The sequence below is a fragment of the Cupressus sempervirens genome, chromosome 4, assembly GCF_028749045.1.
Source record: "Cupressus sempervirens isolate cs-2001-9-10 chromosome 4, ASM2874904v1, whole genome shotgun sequence".
In the NCBI taxonomy this organism is placed as follows: Eukaryota; Viridiplantae; Streptophyta; class Pinopsida; order Cupressales; family Cupressaceae; genus Cupressus; species Cupressus sempervirens.
In genome coordinates this window covers 164898304-164919390 of record NC_143121.1, presented here as the reverse complement: position 1 = coordinate 164919390, position 21087 = coordinate 164898304, and positions in this window count along the sequence as shown.

The following is a 21087-nucleotide window of genomic DNA, read 5'->3' as shown; positions in this document are numbered from 1 at the left end:
CACATGAAGATCTACTACAAATATTTTACATTACATAACTTTTGCAAATATGCATAAATGAATCATCTTCAAATATTTAGTAGAAAGTGAAAATCTTCCAAGCTTTTCTTCAACACATATCCATTCAGAAAACCTATACAAAACAACCCTGTATACCATGGAGAGCTTACCTCCCAATCTAGGTCTCTAAGAGACCACCCACTAAGCTTAGAGAACCAAGACCAACCGGGTAACAATCAAGCATACACATATAAATCAAAAAAATAGGATAAAATATTTAACACACTTTTTGAGCTTTCACAATAGGTTTCTAGAGGAACCAATAGAATTGGTGAAGGTGTGCCTAAAACATAGAGGAGAAGTGAAATAAAAAAAACCAAATTTTCCTTCACAAGGCATACAAAATAATTACTAACTATCACAAACATTCTCCCCTTATCACCCTCAAAGTGCATAACAAGGTACTGGCACATGCAACCCATACTACATGCCTTTTCCTCTTCCTTCTAGGGAAGAGACTTTACATTTAGGGGATAGGGCCAACTAACCTTTTCACCCAAAGTCCACTTCTTCCCTCCCAAGGGTGAGTGATGTCTTTCCACACCCATAACATCACACTCTCAAAAATAAAATAAAAAATAAGGCATATAAATTCATCCACACCCAACAATACAACATAGATAATGAACAACACACATATGCATCTATAGAAAAATTTACACATCTTTTATTTAGAAAAAAAAAAAAAAAACTACAACACATAATTTCCAAAATATGGAGAAAGCTCCAACCTTTCTCCAAGCTATGGTAAATGAACTGATTTGAGAAGAGCCCTCTATCCTTCTTTAATCCAATCTCCAAAACCAAAAATATCTAAATCTAGAGAGTGGGTGAATGTCCCCTCTATTTTCCGATTTCCCTCTAAAAGAAGAACATTCCTAATTTTCCTCCATCATGGAAGAGAACAAACACTTTAACTCCACCTAAGTTGTCTTGTTTGGTTGGAATTATCAACTCAGTAGAGATAAGGTGGGAATTTTGATAAGTCGTCTTCCATTTTTGCAATACTTAAGATATTGGATTTTAAAAGTTTTAGAAAAGATATTTTAACTCTAGGAAAGTAAAAATTAAAGCCCTAACATATAGTACTAATATGTAGGTAACTTAATTTCACTAAAAGAACATTCTAAGAATCAAACAAAGCCCTCTAAAGTTACCCTAAACTTGGAATCCAAAGTTTAATTAAATTAAAAACCTTCATAAGATATTTTATGCAAGAAGATGAAAACTTAAACATTTCTAACTAGTTAGGAATAAGGTTGGTTGTCTTTTACCAATGACTCAACCTGACTTACCACTAAATACATAACAACACAAGTGTCAAGAGATACTATAAATACACATATAAAATTATGAGTGCCAAATCAATTTTTACAAAATTAAATCTAATTTAAGATATCCATTCAAATTATGTACACAAAGTAAAACAGTTAACAAAGAGGTTAAGATCTCTTCATTAGATCTAACCCCGACAATCTCAATTAATAAAAAGGTATAGTCTTGGTTCTCCATTTTACCATGGATATTTCTTGCACACTCAAACCACCTATCAGTAGTCCAAGATAAATAAAATAGATGCATATATAAAACCTCAATCAATTCTATATTCATAATTCAATGAAACATAAGGCATTTCTCAATTGAATAACATTTTTCCATTTCTAACAATTGCGCATGTATAATACTACCATTATTAAACTAAGCATGACATAAACTTTTTGCACATTTCATGATTTTTACACACACACACACACACACACACACATCCATCTAACATTTATATTCAAATATGACTTCCTACTCATTGATGAAATAACCAACCAAGTGCATGAATGTAACTAATCATCAAGCATAATAAATAAGTTCTAAGATCATAATGATTACCATAAAATAAAGTATCCCATAGTATCAATAGTCTGAGAAATAGTCCAAAATAGTCCAACATATAACAAGGTCTCAAAATATAAAGTATCTAACATGAAAATAAACTACTATGATATGCTACGATAAAGTATCTAAAATGCAAATAAACTGAGCACTATGATATGCTATGATAGGCCAAGGTGAGGCCTCACGTCCTCCCCCCCAAGCATGAACCTCCTCTTGGAGTTCATTAAAGAGGTATGGGTACTAATCTCTCATTTGTGTAGTGTCCTCCCATCTAGCTATGACCTCATCATAACAATTCCACTAGACTCTAACCTGGTCCAGCTCCTTGCCTCGAAGTGTTAGGGTCTATCAACCTAGAATATGAATGGGCTCCAGAGCTATGTGTCCATCCGACTCCACCTATAAAGCACCGCAATCTATAATGTGAGACTCATCATAAATATACTTCCTTAATACTAAAACATGAAACACATCGTGGATGCATGATTGTTTGGTGGAAAAGCTAAATGGTAGGCAATTGATCCTATCCTCTCTAGTATCTCAAATGGTCCAAAAAACTAAAGTGCCAAATTAGAACCCTTTCCAAAATGAATTGGGCTTTTGTGTAGATGCATTCTCAGAAAAACTCTATCACCAACCATGTACTCTATATCTTCCCTATTAGCATCAGCATACTTTTTCTATCTATCTTGAGCCTCCCTAAGACATTGCCTAATCAAATCAACCTATTGCTCCATGTCTCTGAATAATTATTGTCCAATGGATACTCTATCCTCAATTATATCCCAACTCGAAGGAGTCTTGCAAGGTCTACCATATAAGTCCTGATAAGGAGCCATACCTATAGAAGTATGATGGCTATTATTATAGGCGAACTCGACAAGATGAAGGTACTCCTCCCACTTGACCTGATGGTCCATTACATATATTCACAACATATCCTCTAATACCTGATTAACTCTTTCTATCTTTCCATCTATCTGACAGTGGTATGCTATGCTAAAATTAAGACTAGTACCCAAAGCTATTTGGAGATCACTCCAAAATGAAGATGTGTAAAGAGAGTCTCAATCAAAAATTATCTTACAAGGAATACCATGATGTCTGACAATGTCTTGTAAGAACACTTGTACTACTATTGGTGTTGTAAAGGTAGTTTGAATAGGTGAGAAGTGGGCAATCTTAGTCAATGTATCAAATGTCACCAAGATAGCATCATGATGATGAGAAGACATAGGAAGGCCAACAATAAAATCCATAGATATCACATCCCACTTCCACATAGATATCTCATGCAGCTATAAAATTTGCTCCAGATAGCAGTGCTCTACCTTTACTCTCTGACACTCGAGACATGTAGCAATAATATCAGCAATATCTACCTTCATCGTGGGCCAGAAGTAGAACTATCTCAAGTCTAAATGTATCTTCTTGACACCAAGATGTGCTACCTATGGTGGTTGATGAGATTTTAAAATGATGAACTCTCACAAGTCACCCAAAGAAGGTACATAAATGCATCCTTTATGACATAAAAGCCCATTAGGCTCCAAAGAATAGTCTGCAAATTTTCCCACTAGGGGTCTCTAAGAATCTGCAATCTGACAAATGTCTGCATATAACTTATCCTCAGAAAAATGTTGTAAGATGCACTCTTTCAAATCTATGGTAGTAGTCATGGAATATATCATATGTTGTCTCCTAATTAGAGCATTTTCAACCACATTCTCTTTTCCTTTGATGTAATTAACATCAAAATCATTTTCACATAAGAACTCCATCCATCTTCGCTGCCTAGCATTAATATTTGGTTGTGAAAAGATTTATTGTAAATTGTGATGATCTGAATGAAGCTCAAAATGGTGACCTAAGAGAAAATGTTTCCATCTTACTAAAGCATGAACCACTACTGCAAGATCTAGGTCATGAGTAGGATAATTTAGCTCGTGAGTCTTAAGCTTCCTAGAATCATATGCAATAACTTAACAATCCTGCATAAGAACTGCTCCTATGCCATCCAAAGAAGCATTTGTACACACAACAAAATCCTTTAATGGGTCAGGTATTGCAAGTATTAGTGCACTAGTGAGAGCTTTCTTGAGCTCTTTAAAGGCTCTTTCACACTTCTCTATCTAGTTGAACTTATTTCCCTTCCTCTAAATTTGTAATGGGATGAGCCAACCTAGAAAAACCTGCAACAAAATGTCTATAATAGCTAGCCAATCCAATGAAACTCCTCACCTCCATGACATTGGTTTTTGTTGGCTATTCCATAATAGCTCAAATCTTAGATGGATCTATTGAGATCCCATCACCTATAATAAAATGGCCTAGATAATTTATCTCAAATCTAAAGAAGGCATACTTTTTCAAACTACCATACAACTGATTCTCCCTCAAAAGTTGAAGTACTACTCTCAAATTCTCCTCATGCTCCTTCTCATCTCAAGAATAAATCAAAATGTCATCAAGAAGCTCCAACACAAATTTATCTAGGAACATATGGAATACCTCATTCATAAGACTCCTGAATATAGCTAGAGCATTTGTGAGGCCAAAAGGTACTACAATGAATTCATATATTGGGTATTGGTTCTTAATGGTTATTTTATTTAGATATTGATAGTTGATACACAACCTCAGTCATCCATCCTTCTTTATAAAGATGACTAGAGCACCCCAGGGTGACACACTAGGATGAATATGCCCTTTTTTGAAGAGCTCTTCTAGCTAAATCTTGAGCTCACTGAGTTCCTTTGTGGTCATCCTATATGGTGCCCTAGAAATAGGCTCAGTTCCTAGCACAAGATCAATGCGAAAATCAACTGCTCTAGGTGGAGGCATACCAAGAAGCTCTGAGGGAAAAACATCTGCAAAATCTTGCAAGATAGGAAATTCATCCATTAAAGTCTCCTTCTAACAATCCTCAGCCCTATCACCGATAGTGATGGCAAATAACTGGCATCCCTTATGCAGGCACTACTTTACCTACATAGTGGATATCATATGAAGAGATAGAAGCCTTTGTATTCCAAAATTCACTGTGGAAGTGCCATGAATATCAACACATTCTACCCTCTTTTGTCAACAATCCATCTTGGCATTATGGGCATAAAGCCAATCGATGCCAAGAACTACATTATAGGTACCCAAAGTGGTAATGTGAAAATCAGCCATGGTAGTCATGTCTCCAATCTAAATCTCATAGTCACAAACCAAGGAATCAACTAACACTATAGCACCTGAGGCTAACTCTACCTCCAATTGACCTCCTATTTACTTGCCACTAGCCTGCAATGCTCCACCATGAAGATTCCAAGTGAAGGAAGAATTTCATTAGAGAGATCTATGACTATAGGAATTAAGAGAATATTTGATGGTAAAGATTCAAGAAAAGTTTTAAAATCCAGGGAAGGTATAAGTTCCAAGAAGAAGATACTATTTTCAAGATCTCTAACCTAGCACCAATACATTGAATCCAAGATCTTCTGAAGTAGACTAATTCATGGGAACTCTAATCCATGAGATGAAGTGGAAAAAATATGCCTATAAAAGGAAGGATTGAAATGTCACTAGTTTAGTGAAGAGTAAAGTGGTTTCAAATGAGCTAAAGGAGATCAAATGGAGCAGATCAAAGTCTAAAGTTGAGAAAAAGGGAAATATTGATTGTGATGGTAATTTAGTGGGAAAATATTTTTAGCAAAATTGATATCTAACAAAACAAACTTAGTTTCATTTTTTTTAGATCATTTCACTATTATTCTCTAACCATTGTAATAGAAAATCTCCTAACCAAGTGGACTTAACTTGCAAATCCTTATTTTAAGTTGACACTCCATTAAAGATGTGTATGTCCTTTGGATAGACCACTCATTAAAGGGTTATAAGGTCTATATGATCTTTGGTGAAAATATCCTAAAAGGATCCAATAAAGAATTGTGTGGAACCATTAACATACTTAAATCTTAATTGGGTTCTCTTTAGAAGAGTGAAAATATTTTGGGTGACTAGTTCCATCTAGTTTTTACCCTAATTGGATTTCCACATTATTAATCATGGTGTCAACATGTATGGATGTTTTCCATGTTATTTATTTTTACATGTTGAATCTATTATTATTTACATAAATAAGTTAATGTTACTAATGTTCTACACTACAAGTGAAAACTATTTGATGAAAATAAAGGATTAAGTTTCCTATGATTTCCAAGTTGGTTATGTGATAATATAAGTTGTTATAAATATGGTCAATTATTTGAAAGGTTCCCAAGAAAAATAATTTACCATGTGTATCAATTATCTAATAATTAGTATCATAGAATAGTGCTTGGAAGAACAATAATGAGAGAACTAAGATAAAGATTTGAAGATTTATAAGAGAGAGGTACCAAGAACTTCTTATCGTTGAAATATATGATGAGGTTGTAATTATCTTTAACTAGAGAATCTACATTATATTATGTATATAACCAATACACATGCCACCCTAAGGTCCTATGAAAATTGTGCACTTGAGAGAAAAGAAACAACACAACTCATTAATGATACAAATTGCTTCTTCCCTGATAGATATTGAATTTGGTAATATCAAAGATTTTTTCTATTTTTAAGGAGATGTGGTATAAGATGACACTAGTTGATAGAGAAGATCAAAGCATGCTAAGAGAAAACATAAATTCTTAAGAGGAAGGTTTAAATATATGAAGATTTTTTTGATATCTCTCACTATTGTTGTTTATTAGTATGAAACACTTAATCATATATTAGGATGAGTGAGAATGTCATCACTGCAACCAAGCTACTTTATATAGGTTGACTCATGAGATAGACTTAAAAATAAACATTTATATATGGAGCTCTATAAGAGTTGAGCAAGTATTTGGTCCCTAAATATTTTTAGTATAAATCGAGTTTAATGTTTATCGAATAGTTTCAACACATTAAAGATGACATATAGAGAGACCAAGGGAGCTAGTGCCAAAGGCACACCTAGCTACCAAATTCACATGCAATAGTAAAAAAAGAGGAACATCAACACAAAGAATAGAAACCAAAGGAGATCAAAGAGAAAAAAACTTAATTGATTCATCAAAGTACAAAATACATGTTTGGTTGTGAGGTCTTGTGAGTTATGGGAAAAATTACAATTCAAGCTTCAATGATGATCTTCAAATTATAATCCCTACTTCTTACTCTTACTTAAATGATCATACCACCTAAGACTCTCCCCAAGACCTCCTTAAATACATGCATGGTCACCAAGTCAGCCTATTAAAAATTACCAACTAAATAAACCCTTACATTAAATGCATAAGCAAGCCACAAGTCAAATTTTCTACAAATATTAAATGAAACTACAAAATTAAATATGTGCAAATTTAGTTCAAACTAGAAGTAGAGAAGTGACCTTGTCAAAGTAGTGAAGGAAAGTACAGATATATATTTCCTTCACATACTTAGATTGAGTGATGTATATACCATATTTCATCTAATATACTTGAAAACCAACAAAGAACTTGATATCTCCAAAAATAGAAATCTCAAATTGTTTCTTCATTTCATTTGCAAGTGCTTCACATAAAATATATTGTCCTCCAAATATGATATCATCAATAAAAATTTAACCTAGTATAATACCTTTACCTCCTTCTATCTTCAAGCATAGATTGATGTTATCATCAGTCTTGTCAAAACCAAACTTCACAAGATAATTGTGAAGTCTTTCATACCATGGTCTTGGGGCTTGCTTTAAACCATATAAATCTTTGTATAGTCTACATACATGTTCTTTTTTTTTAGCATCAAAAAATCCTTTAGGCTATTCTATGTAAACCTCTTCCTCAAATATGTCATTCAAAAATATTGACTTCACATTCGTTTGATAAAATTTGAAACCTTTGTATGTAGAGTAAGCAAGTAGAGTTCTTACTCCTTCTAATCTTGCAACCAGGGAAAATGTTTCTTCAAAGTCCATTCCTTCTTCTTGTACATACCACTTGCAAACTAATCTTTCCTTATTCCTTGTGAATTCACCATTCTCATCAAACTTGTTTATGTATACCCACTTGGTTCCAATCACATTCTTGTCTTTTGGTTTAGGAACATCCATGTCTTGTTCTTCTTAATCTACTCAATCTCTTCTTTCATGGCTTTACTCCAACCCTCATTTTCTAAGGTATCTTTCATAGTATTAAACTCATGGATGCTCAAAAATCATGTATTACTTCTTACTTTTCTTATTTTCATTGGTTTAGCATCTTTATCTCTAATAATTTTTTCAGCATGGTGATGTCTTTTGATATACTTTGACAATTTTGGGTCTTCTCTATTTGGTTCTTCTCTGCCTTCCTCATTAGGTTTGTCAAATTTTGAGTCACTATGTACTTCTCTATTAGTTAATTCAACATATCTTTCATGTACATTTTTGTAAAAATCAAAATGAGTCTCAACTTATATCTACAACTTGGCTCTTGCTAATATCATGGTTCCTGAATCCAACTCAAAATGCTAGAATATATAGTCCACTATTATAATTGAGAGGGGGATAGAGGTGGATCAATTATACAACTAATATCACAATTATCAACCTTTAACAATATTAACCATATGAATAATATAAATTGAAACCACAAAAATATACTCATACACAATGACCTAGGTATGTTAACAAGGGAAACCTTTGATTATAAGGAAAACCCTAGTGGGGATGGCACCCAAAAGATGATGTACTAATTTAAATATTCCTTGTTAGAGGATAGACAATGTAATGAGTCTATTATAACATTTAGTACATATGAGTCCCTATTAAGAGACCTTGAATCCCTATTAGGAGATTCCAACCTTGTTAGGAGTTGTGGAAGACAACTAGACCCACTACCCAAACAAATTCAAGGGCTTGACCAATGAACCCACTATCCAAATGATGTTTCTATTATTCCTTGAAAAACAATAGAATGGTACTATACTATTCCTTCCTCTTCCTCTTTCCTATCAATCAAATCTCTAATTCTTCAAATCTTGTAACCAGATCTTAAATCTCACATCTAATAATCCCTTAGATCACTTACACACATTAAGTAAGAACTCTATTTCTTTTCTCACTTCACACTAGAATAATGATCTCAATACACATCATACACTTTATCTATTTTAAAGTTAAGGAAAACAACTTTCCTCTATACCATATCTTTATAATAATTCCTTGAGTTAGCCTTGAGGATTTCCCAACTAATTTAAATAATACAATTAATTAATTATAATTACAATACTATTTTCAGCTCATAGTCTATACAAAGCTCCACACATGTCACACTAAGGCTTGCACACTTTTTCACATCATCAATGGACTATACTCTATTACTAGCTAACTGTGCATCACTTCATTACATCCCAAATATAAGATAGCTAAAAAACATCATGAACTTCTTTCCCAATACTATCTCTAAATTAATCTCTATATATCAGGTACAAATTCTATACATCTACAACTCAAACACTATGCACGTGACCACATCATCAAAATAGAGTATGAAACATGTCCATAATTTCATATAACTATAAAATCAAATACCATCAAGATATCTATTTTCTAGTTAGCTTTTCTTAACAAAAACCATGCTATGTTGACATCAATGACAAACACAGTCATGAATGCAACATATCAATACTCTCCAATGCCCAAGATACTCCCCAAAGTAGTATAATCAGTATTCATGTTAACAATCTCCCCCTTTGGCATTGATGACAACATAGATGAAAAACATCCAAGCTCCAATAATACCAAGTAATACTCAGATGTTGCTTGTGTTCTCATCTACTCAAATCATCTCCATCATTCCTATTTCCTTACATGAATCTTTATAAATCTCTCTAATGATATATCACTCCCCCATAACTTAGGAGTTGTTCTCATACATACTCTCTTCCAAGCATTGAGAGATATTTTTCATGCATATTCTCCGTCACTGACGTCAATGTTAAAGACCTCAATCCCAATGTACTAATTGTTAAATACCAATTTCTAATATGTTTCACAAAATATTTGTGATTTCAAGCATCCAAAGACACTATTCAATACCAAATACTGAGAGTCCTTAATGACTCAGTTGATCATAGTTACCCTCCCATATAGGAAGCATCACTACTTAGTCCAATCAAACAATAGTGCTCTCCACGACTGGATTGATGCACCCTCTAGATCATCTAGTTAGAAGTAGATAGGGGCATAACCCCAACCATACCTCTCAAGTAATGAAATGTATCATTAGGAAAAGAATTCATAAAGATATATGCAACTGGATCTCTAGTACTTACATACTCTGATCTGATCTAATTTTTTCCTACCTTCTCTCTCAGTACATGATACTTAATAGATTTATGCTTAGTCTTAGAATGTAATACATTATTCTTAGACATACTCACTTTAGTTAGGTTATCATAGTAAATCATATCATGTTCTTTAATCTCAATTTTTATATCCCTCAACATTGGCTTCATCCACATAACTTAATTACAATTATTTGTTTTTACAACATACTCTACCTTATCAGTACTCTACAAAATACAATCTTGCTTCTTTCTTAACTAAGAAATTAATGTTCCTTTAAGAAATAATGCTCCACCATTGGTGCTCTTTCTATTGTCCATATTGCCTACCCAATTTGCATTAGTATATGCACATAGAGTAAAATCACTTGATCTATCATATTGGACTCCATAGTCAGGTGCCCCTTTTAGATATTTGAATATTCTCTTAACTTATACAAAATGATATTCCTTAGGATCACCTTGAAATCTAGCTACACTTACTATATCTATTCAGGTGTGAGTTAGATACTACAAACCTCCAATCATGGATCTATACTTTTTATGCTCAATTTTAGGTTTCTCATCTTTACTAGATAACTTGTGACCATTTATCATAGGTGTAGTGACAATTTTACAACTTTCCTAACAAAACCTTTTCAATAAATCTTATAGGTACTTAGCCTTTGAAATAAATATACCATAATTATTGTTCATAATCTGTAAGCCTACAAAAAACTTCATTTCTCCTATCATGCTAACTTCAAATTTATTCTTCGTCTCTTGAGTAAATTTATCACTAGCATCATTATTACCTCCAAAATAAATGTCATAAAAAAATATTATAATAATCAACAAACCATTTTCAACTTCTTTCATAAACAAATTACTATCTATTGTACCTTTAGCAAATATAACCTTTTCCAAGAAACTATCTAACCTGGCATACTAGGTTCTTAGTGCTTGCTTTAGACCATATAAAGCCTTCTTTAATATACATACCATACCATTGTCTTCTTATAAAGGAAAACCTTTAGGCTGCTTAATATATACATCTTCTTCAAGTTCTCTATTTATAAATGTTGATTTAACATATATCTAGTATACCTTGAACTTCTTGTTCAATGCATAAGCTAGGAACATTCTCACTACTTCTATTATCACTACATGTGCATATGTTTCCTCATAATCTATGCCTTCTATTTGTGAATAACCCTTGCATAGAAATCTAGCTTTATTCCTCACAACTTTTTGTTTATCATTCATCTTATTTATGAATACCCACATTTTTCATATCAATTCTTATTCCTTCTCTAGGTTCAAATCTTTGTTCTCCTCTATGCTCAAAAGTTAGCATGTCATTCTACAAGTCATTGTTAGTCTTAAGAAAAAGTTCAGCATTTTTTCTAAAAATTCCATATTTATTCTCTTCTTCATATAAATTATAATCTACCATCTTTTCTTGAGTTCCAAACTTTTCATCAATCCTTACATTTTTGCATTCAATTTTTTTCCGAGTTCTATAGTTTAAAAGTCTATAAGCCTTTCTTTTCAATGAATAGCCGTGAAACATTACTTCATCATTTTTTGGATCAAACATACCAATACCATCATCTCTCTTAATATGAAATTTTCTCCCAAATATTCAGAAATATTTAATGGATGGTGAATGTCCAAACCATATTTCATAAGGTGTCTTGTCCATACCTTTTCTGGTCTATACTCTATTCAAAGTATATATTACTTTGTTAACTTCTCTCTAGAATGCCTTGGAAATTTCATTTTGAAACAACATTTATCTTGCTACTTCTAGTACAAACTTATTTCTTCTCTTAGAAATCCCATTTTTCTTACATGTACAAGGTGCAGATAGTTGTCTTTTGATTCCATTTTCTCAAGAGGATATGTTAAACTCTCTAGAGGTGAACTCTCCTCCTATATCAAATCTCAAACACTTTATCTTAACACCAGATTCATTCTCAACTCTATTGAATCAATCTAGTGAAATCATAAAATACTTTTCACCATAGAATCCTCTTTTTGTAGAAGGACCTCTTAGAACTATGTGAATGATCTCCAACTTTTCTATGGTAGTGAACTTCTTGCTAGGAAATGATACTTTCTTCTATGTAGCCAAAATGCATTCCTTGCACACAATATTACTAGGGTTAACATTCTTAGGCATGTCTCTGACTGTAAAAGTGCTATTAGCCTTCACAATATTATCAAAGTTGATGTGACATAATATGCTATGCCACAACCAACTATTATCCACTTTGGCTATCAAACATGTCATCTCAATAGGATTCAATTGAAATATATTACCTCTGTATCTAATGCTAGTTCCAATCATTTTAGCATCTCTATCTTTGATAGTGCAAGTCTTCTTAGTGATATACAATAGATAACCCTTGTCCACCAACTATCCAACACTAAAAAAGACATGCTTCAATACATCACCAAAATAGAAAATAGACATCATCAATGTCAGCTTTACGATGAAGAGTAATGGATCCAATCCATGTTATATGGTAGGTTTTATTATTACCAACTCTAATAATACCTCCATCATGAGTCTTAAATTTAACAAACTTATTCATATCACTAGTCATGTGATGTGAACGACTATTGTGAACAACCACTATTAGCTATCCAATTAGACTTCTTTTCTGCTTGCAAAACTAGAACTCTTTCTTCTCTAATTTCTCATTAGATTCTTCATCTTAATTCACATACAAACAATTTCTATCTCTATCTCTTCTAGGGTTAGGCTTTCCCTTATACTTTTCTCTCTTTTAGGACATTTAGATTCATAATGACAAAATTCATTAGAATTTCAACATTTAAAAAATTTCTTACCGTGTTTTCCTCTTCTTACTAGAAGCATTATTCCTTCCTCAATCTACTTGTCTTCATCAACTCTGTTCCTACCAACAAAATCTTCACATGTGCTTGCATTCCTTGTTAATTTAAGTTGAATTTTGAAGGCACTAAAAGTTATTTCAACTCTTTCATGTCTCTAGACTATCTTAGATCCACTTTTTCTAATTTTAAACTTCCAATTAATGTTTTCTTTATGAAATCCTTAGTGCAAGGTATTACTAGATGAATCATCTAAGCTATCCACCTGAATGGTAATGTCAAACTTTTCAAGATCTTAGATATGAATTCATCATCTTCATTGATTCCACCATTAGACCAAATTCCTACAACAATTTGTGATATTCTACCAATATAACCTTTTACATATTCTTGTTCCATCATTCTAGCATCTTGAAATGCATGTATCCAATTCCATAATCTCATTCCTTTTTCATGATCATCACCTTCAACACTAGATTCTAATGCTTTCCAAATTTCATTAGATGTTACAAGTGACTTTACCTAACTATATTCATTCTCTGGACAAGCTAGTAATAAAGATTCTCTTTCTCTAATGTTATACATGAATAGATCTCTCTCTTCTTGATTGCATCCTTCAATCTTTTCTTCTTCAATGATTATCTTCTAATTCTTTGTCAAGATCCAACATCCTAGACCCCTGTGCAATAGATGAGTCTTCATCTTCTCCTTCCAACTATAATAGTTGTCTCCATAAAATATAGGAATATCCTTTCTAAAAATATTTGACATCACTCTCCCAATTCTTTTAATCTTATCCTTCAAGGACCTAATGCTTTCATACCAATTATTACAATATATAGTCCACTAATATAACTAAGAGAGGGGGGTGGTGAATTAGTTATACAACTAATATCACAATTATCAAACCTTAATAATCTTAACCATATGAGTAATAAAAAATGAAACCACAACAAGATACTCATATACAATAACACTAGATATGTTAACTAGGGAAACCCTTGATTGGAGAGAAAACTCTAGTGGGGGTGGTACCCATAAGATGATGTACTAATATAAATAATTCTTTCTAGAGGATAGACCTTGTGAGTAGTTTGTTACAATATTCAATACATATGAGTCTTAGTTAGAAGACTTTGAATCCCTATTGGGATATTTCAACTCTATTACAAGTTGTGCCAACCCTATTATGAGTTGTGGAAGACAACAAGACCCATTTCCAAAATAGCTTCAAGGACAAGATCAATGAACCCACTATCCAAATGATCTTTTTATTATTCATTTTACATAATAAAATGGTATTGTAATGTTCCTTCCTTTTTCATTGTCCTATCTACTAGAACATTGTGTCTTCAAATCTTGTAACTAGATCTCAAATTTTGCATCCAATAATCACTTGGATCTCTTACACATATTCAATAAGCACTTTGCTTCTTTTTACACTTTTCACTACAACAATGATCACAATACACATCATGCACTTCATATATTTTACAATTAAGGAAAAAACTTTCCTATATACCATGTCTTCATAATAATTCCTTGAGTTAGCCTTGAGGCTTTCCCAATTAATTAAAATAAGATAATTAATTAATTATAATTACAATAGCACCTTTAGTCAATAGTCTATAAAAAACTACACAAGTTTGATATTAAGGCTTGTACACTCGTTGATATCATTAATGGACTATCCTCTTGTTGGCATTAAGTTATTATTGCCATTAGTGACAACACTTATCTACATCAGTATAGCCACCAAGCATTCTAGTGTTAATCGAGCTTCATAGTTTACACCAAGCTTCGTAGTGTATACTGAGCATTTAGTGGTTACCTTGTAGGTTCATCACTTAAGTAGTTCATACCGAGCATTCGTGAAGCTACCAAGTGAATGTGCAATCCAACAGTATCTACTGAGTCTACAATGTTCACCAAGCTTCACAGTGTCTATCAATTCATTAGTTTGTATGAATGAAGCCAATGATTATCGAGTGATGGAAGTGTAGTATTTACCGAGTGAAATCAAGGTGAATGAAGGATTCAATTTTTACTAAGTGACACTATATCTACCAAGTCTCCAATGGTTACGAAATTCCAAGCTATGTTGTGTGATTAGTATGGACCGAGCCTTCACTTCTACCAAGTGCATAATGATGCTAAGTAATGTAGTGGACATCGAGTATTAGAAGGTCATCGAGTCAGTTCAGTGAACCTGAGTTATTTACTATTGGGATGCCTTAGTAATGTTTTGTTCACTTGTGTTTTAGGCAACCTTTCTATTGTAATTATTGGAATGCTATATATGTAATGTATTATATCATTTGCAAGATAATTATGAGTATGTGTATGAATGGACATGTAATGCTTTGAGAAGAATAAAAGTGAATCAGCAGTAGAGCAGAGTATTTAGCAAGGTCTACAAGGAGCAATAAAGATTCATCAGTCACAAGAGGTGATCTATACTTCAAGGATCTAATTAGCAATCAAGTTGTAAGTAGATCCACTATTTCATCCTAATAGGTGGATCAGTCTTGTAAATCCTTTCATAGGGTAGACTTAATAGTCTTTGTATAAATCTTCTAACAGAGTGCATACTTCACTATATGTTTTTAAATCCTCTAACAAGGTGGACCTAGCAGTCCTTTGTGCTCCTAACAGGGAAAATCACCAGAAGTGGTCAATGTAAGCCTTAACAGGCCAACTTTATATTGCAGTATTAAAGTTTTGTGGGTATCATCCCCACCCCAATTTTACTTTCTATTTGGAAGGTTTTTGGGTCACCAAATTATTGTGTACATGTGTTATGAATGTTTGATCTCTCATACATGCATTAGATTAGATGAATGAATGGTGAATAGTATTTATGATTAAAGTGTTGAATTGCTTTAAATTTTTTCAAGTTATTGATTCACCCCTCCCCTCTTAGTAACCTACCATATCTTGAATATTTACAGTAATTGGTATCAAAGCTTTTGTGGTTCTCCGAATAAAGTTTGATAGCTTGAGCAAAGATCAAGGACAATGGAGATATTCAGACTTGACAAAGGTATTGAAAATGAAAAGCTAGATCTGGAAATGGCCATGGCTCAACTCAAAGAAGCTAAAGAGCATCTTTCTCAATCCCTAAAGAGAAGGAAGGAACTTGCAAGACAAATGAATGACCATCAGCATGTTGAAGAAGAGACTGAAGACCTTTTACCATCAAGTAGTTTAGATGAAACTAATAATGCTATCAAGGAACTCCTAGCAAAGAATGGCTCTCTGTAGGAAGAAGTAACAAAGCTTAAAAGATAAAAAGAAATCCAATCAATCAGGCTATGTGAAGTTTTGGAATAGAGAAGCAAGGAAAATGAAGATTTAGAGGCAAGAAATAATCAATCACTTTACCATGAAGATCTTATAGATCAACTATCCAATGCAAATCAAGAAATTATGAATCTGAGATCTGAGAATCAAAGCTTGAGGAATGACTTAATCACTAAAAGAAAAATCAATGAAAGATTACAAAGTGACTTGAGATCTAAAAGACAAATCAATGAAAGTTTCGAATTTGACTTAACCACTAAAAATCAAGTCAATGAAAGGATAATGAAATCTCAAGTAGACATGACTCAATTAAATCAACAAAGTGAGTAGAATCTTCATAGACAAAAAGTAAAGCTAGTCTTGGTTATAAGGAAGAAGGTGAAACCTCCAAACAAGGTGCCCAAAGGAATCAAAGAAATAATTGTAATCATTGTGGTTAGTTAGGTCACACATCAAATAAATGTTGGAGCAATGGAAAAGGTAAATTCAATGGTAAATGCTCCAATTGTAGTTAGCATGGTCATAAAGCTAATGAATGCAAGGAGAAACCAAAATTTGAAGGAAATTGTCACAAATGCAAGAAGCATGGTCACAAGGCATTCCAATGTAGATCCAAATCATTCAATCTAGCTAAACAACTTGTTAAATAAATATTTGGATGGGACTACAATACCTAGTGTAGATGTCATTATTGTGAAGAATATGAACATATTGGTATAAACTGTGCAAGACATCACCTAAGGAAGAAGGACACTTCTGTAAGGTGCTATACATGCATAGAACTCAGTCATATAGCTAAAAACTACATGAAAATATGAAGAGTTTGAAGATGAAAAGAAAGTTAAACCTAATAATATTCAAAATTAGATGAGGCAACAATGGATTCCTAAATCTACCAAGCAAGATAGTTCAAATGATGGCAATGTCACTCAAGAAGTGGGTGACTCCACCATCTCCAGTTAGATACATAAACAAGGATATGGAACTACATCTTCAAGTGATATCTCAAGTAGTTCCAAATAAAAGAAAGCAAAATGATCAATTAGTATTCCAGATACACAAGGATCAAAGAAAGCATATCCTTCACCGAGTCACATCTACTAAGGAAAGTCAGTTGAAGACCTTGTCGAGCTAGGTTGGGAGCAACAAAAGTTTTGTTCAATCATTGAGTTGTAAGCTTCTACCGAGCAAGTGAATAAATGATAGTTTGTCAAGCACTATGTCATCTCAGCTACCTTCGTACCAAGAATTTATGGCAAAATTTTTGTCAAAAGGGTAGAATTTGATTTCATTCTTCCTGTGATTATAGAGCTAAGAAATTTCCAGCAATTCCAATCAATTTTAAGTGATTCTCTAGAAAAGAATTTTTTCAAATCCTTCTTACACCTACCAAGCATCAATGGCATCTAGGAGTAGTAGCAGCACCAAGGCAAAAAGAGGTTCATAAATGCTAGTTAAAGGTGTGGAGTGGAAGGCACCAAATTTCAAGCTAGTTCTAGCAATTATAGAATCACTCAACTCCAATGGAGCTCAATGGAAAACTCCACCAAAGGTACTCCTCATAAATGACATTTGTACACATTTTAAATGTTCTATTCAAGAGATTGGAAACCTAGAAATGGACAATGCCCTAGGAAAAATGAGTGTTGATGGCTCTTTGAAACTTGAGTACAAGTTTCCAAATTAAGTGTATCAGGTACATATTCATTCATGTTCACAATGGGAAACTATGGTTAGAGTAGCCAGTGTGAATCACCAAGAAAATGATTCATAAGATTACTAGTCTCCCCATACTTAGCAAAGCCAAAACTACCAAAACCCTAGGTTAGGAGGAATTACAGAAGAGAACCATAGCTGAGTGGGATAGTAGAGGCTTGAAGATTAGCACTGTAACTAATGTTGAATTAAGGTTTGGCATTCATGTCATTGCCCACAAAATTTATAGCTCTAGTCATTTGAATAGTGTGTCTTATGAGGTTGTGGATTTGGCATTCAAAATTGTGAAGAAAAATCTTGAATTTGACCTATCAGAATTATTGTTGAAATAATTGAACAAGAAGATGGACAGCATAAGGACCTTAAAGAATAATCCCTACAAATATGGTTCCTTGTTGACCTATTTATTTTTCTATATTCAAAAATTCTTTCCATCAAAGGGCTCAGTTATATGGAGAAAAGACACCCCAATTCTATATCAGATTAATGAGTTTATTGTTGAAATGGGTGAAAACTTTGAAAAGGTTATGGATAATTATTTTGAAGATTTCAAGGAAAGAATGAATAATAGGTTCTGAATTCCACCAAAACTGGTTGAAGAGTACAAAGATGATGTATGCTTCATGGTTGACTGGGATAAGGTATACATTTAGGCAGTCAGACCCCGAGTTGCATGGGTGAAACCTCTTCCTTATGAGGTGAATATTGATGAAACTAGGGATATTATTGAAGCACTAGTGAATGAACCAGTAGATCCAAAGCAACCAATTTTTGGAACATATGATGAGGCAAAAGCTAGAATTGAGCTTGAAATCAAACTTCCTCAAGCAATTAGTAAAAGCAAGAGAAAGGTTGCCAAGTTAAAAACTACTACCAATCCCCTAATGATTAATAAAGGGAAAGGTCAAGATGAAGAAGAGGAGTAGGAACTAGAAGATATAGAGGAAGAATCAGAGGAGGAAAAGCCAGTCAAAAAGAAGGGCAAGGTAATCATTACCAAGCCACTGAAAGCCTCCATAGCTATTTTCACAAGTTGACAAAAAGGAAAGAACAAAGGTGAAGTAGTATTTAACAAGCCCCAATTGACCTTCCAAGAAGGATTGAAAGAAGTGGAAGAGGGATCTGGCATAACAAATTTTAGGGCATTCTTCAAATTTGAAACAAGGACTGATGCAGAAAAAGTATAGATTGAGGAACTGGTACTCAACAAGATGGGAAAATGGAAATACTCCCTAGACTAGCTTGCCCCTCAAATCTCCAAAGAGTTTTTGGTGAGATTGCAACCAAGGTGGGAGTTAGCCACCCAAATGGCCAAGGACATATATGAGCAATCCTTGAAGAATCTTCTATTGAGTCTTACTGAAGTAGAAATAAAGGCAGCAATGAAGAAAAATGAAGGTAAAATAATAATTAGATTTCACACATGTTCAATTTTAATTAAGGACATTGAGCATGTTGTAAGAGATGCAAAAAACATGTGGAAGAACATCTATCATCTGCAAAATCTTAGTGATGATCTTGTTGAAATCAAGGATGATGACAGTAGTGACAATATTGATTTTGATAGCACTCCATCCATCATAGTTACTCTAGGAGAGCTACATGCAATAATGGAAGAAAAAGAGGAAGAAGACAAGGAGAAAGAAGCACTTGAGGAAGAAAAAGATGAAGAAGATCTGGTAAGAATTGTAGTAGAAGTTATTGCATTCCTTCCTCACTCTCCACCAAAGATAGTTAAATATACTATGGAGATAGCTTTTACAAGTGAAATTTTGAGCACAACAGTCACTAACATAGCTCAATCTTCACTAGCCACCTCCCAACTCTAGGTATCTAAAATAGATGTGCCAAGCACTTCATCTACTGAGCTATCTATCACCTCTTTAGCTACCAAGGCAACCTCCTTAGCTCCTTCATCATTTGTGAGTGTGCCAGTAAGTTCAACAATTTTGTTTTCATCAATTCTAGTAAGTTCTATAGTTTTGTTCTTATCAATTGTAAGGAAACACAACTGCAGAAATAGCTTCCTAAACTAATCTCATAAGGAAAGTATGATGCAAATCCTATTAAAATCTTTTTCACTTACAAATTCAATATCATGTAAACAACAATATTGTAGCCAACCATGCATATAGAAAATAGACAGAGAAAGGAACACATAACACAAGGATTTTCCAGTAGGGAAAAACCTTTCGGTAAAACAACCCCACCCCTTCAAAACTTGCACAATGTATTATCTTCAACACAAAGTTACAATACACTTGTAATGCAAGTTCAACATCAACAACTGAAGACTCCAGTAGCTACTTGCAGTATCAACAATACACCCTTTTTGCATCTCTTCTCTTCGCAACCCTAAAAATGCTTATATCATGCGCTTCACTTTAGGGCTACTCCCAAAGGTAAATCGTATTATGGTTTTACCATACCCAAGATGTAACTAGCTGCCCCAAGATCTTTCATCTCAAACTATGCTGACAACTGAGATTTGAAATCATAAATCATACCCTTACCCTTCCCAAACAACAATATCATCAACATATAATGCAACAATAAGAAGGCGATCATTTTCAATGCTGAAATAAACACAATGATCTAATTTCAATCTTACAAATCCAATTGACAACACAAAGTCATCAAGCTTAAGGTACCACATCCTAGGAGATTGCTTCAAACCATATAGAGATTTCTTTAATCTGCAAACTAAGGATTCTTTACCTTTAACAATGTAGTGCTCAGGCTGTGACATATAAATCTCTTCCTCCAAATCACCATGAAGGAAAGTTGTCTTCACATCCATTTGTTCTATCTCTGAATCATATGATGAAGCAAGAGATAACATAAATCTAATGGATGTCAACTTTGCAACAGGAGAGAATATTTCACCATAATCTATTCCCTCTACTTGTGAATACCCAATTGCAACCAATCTAGCTTTGTACCTTTCAACAC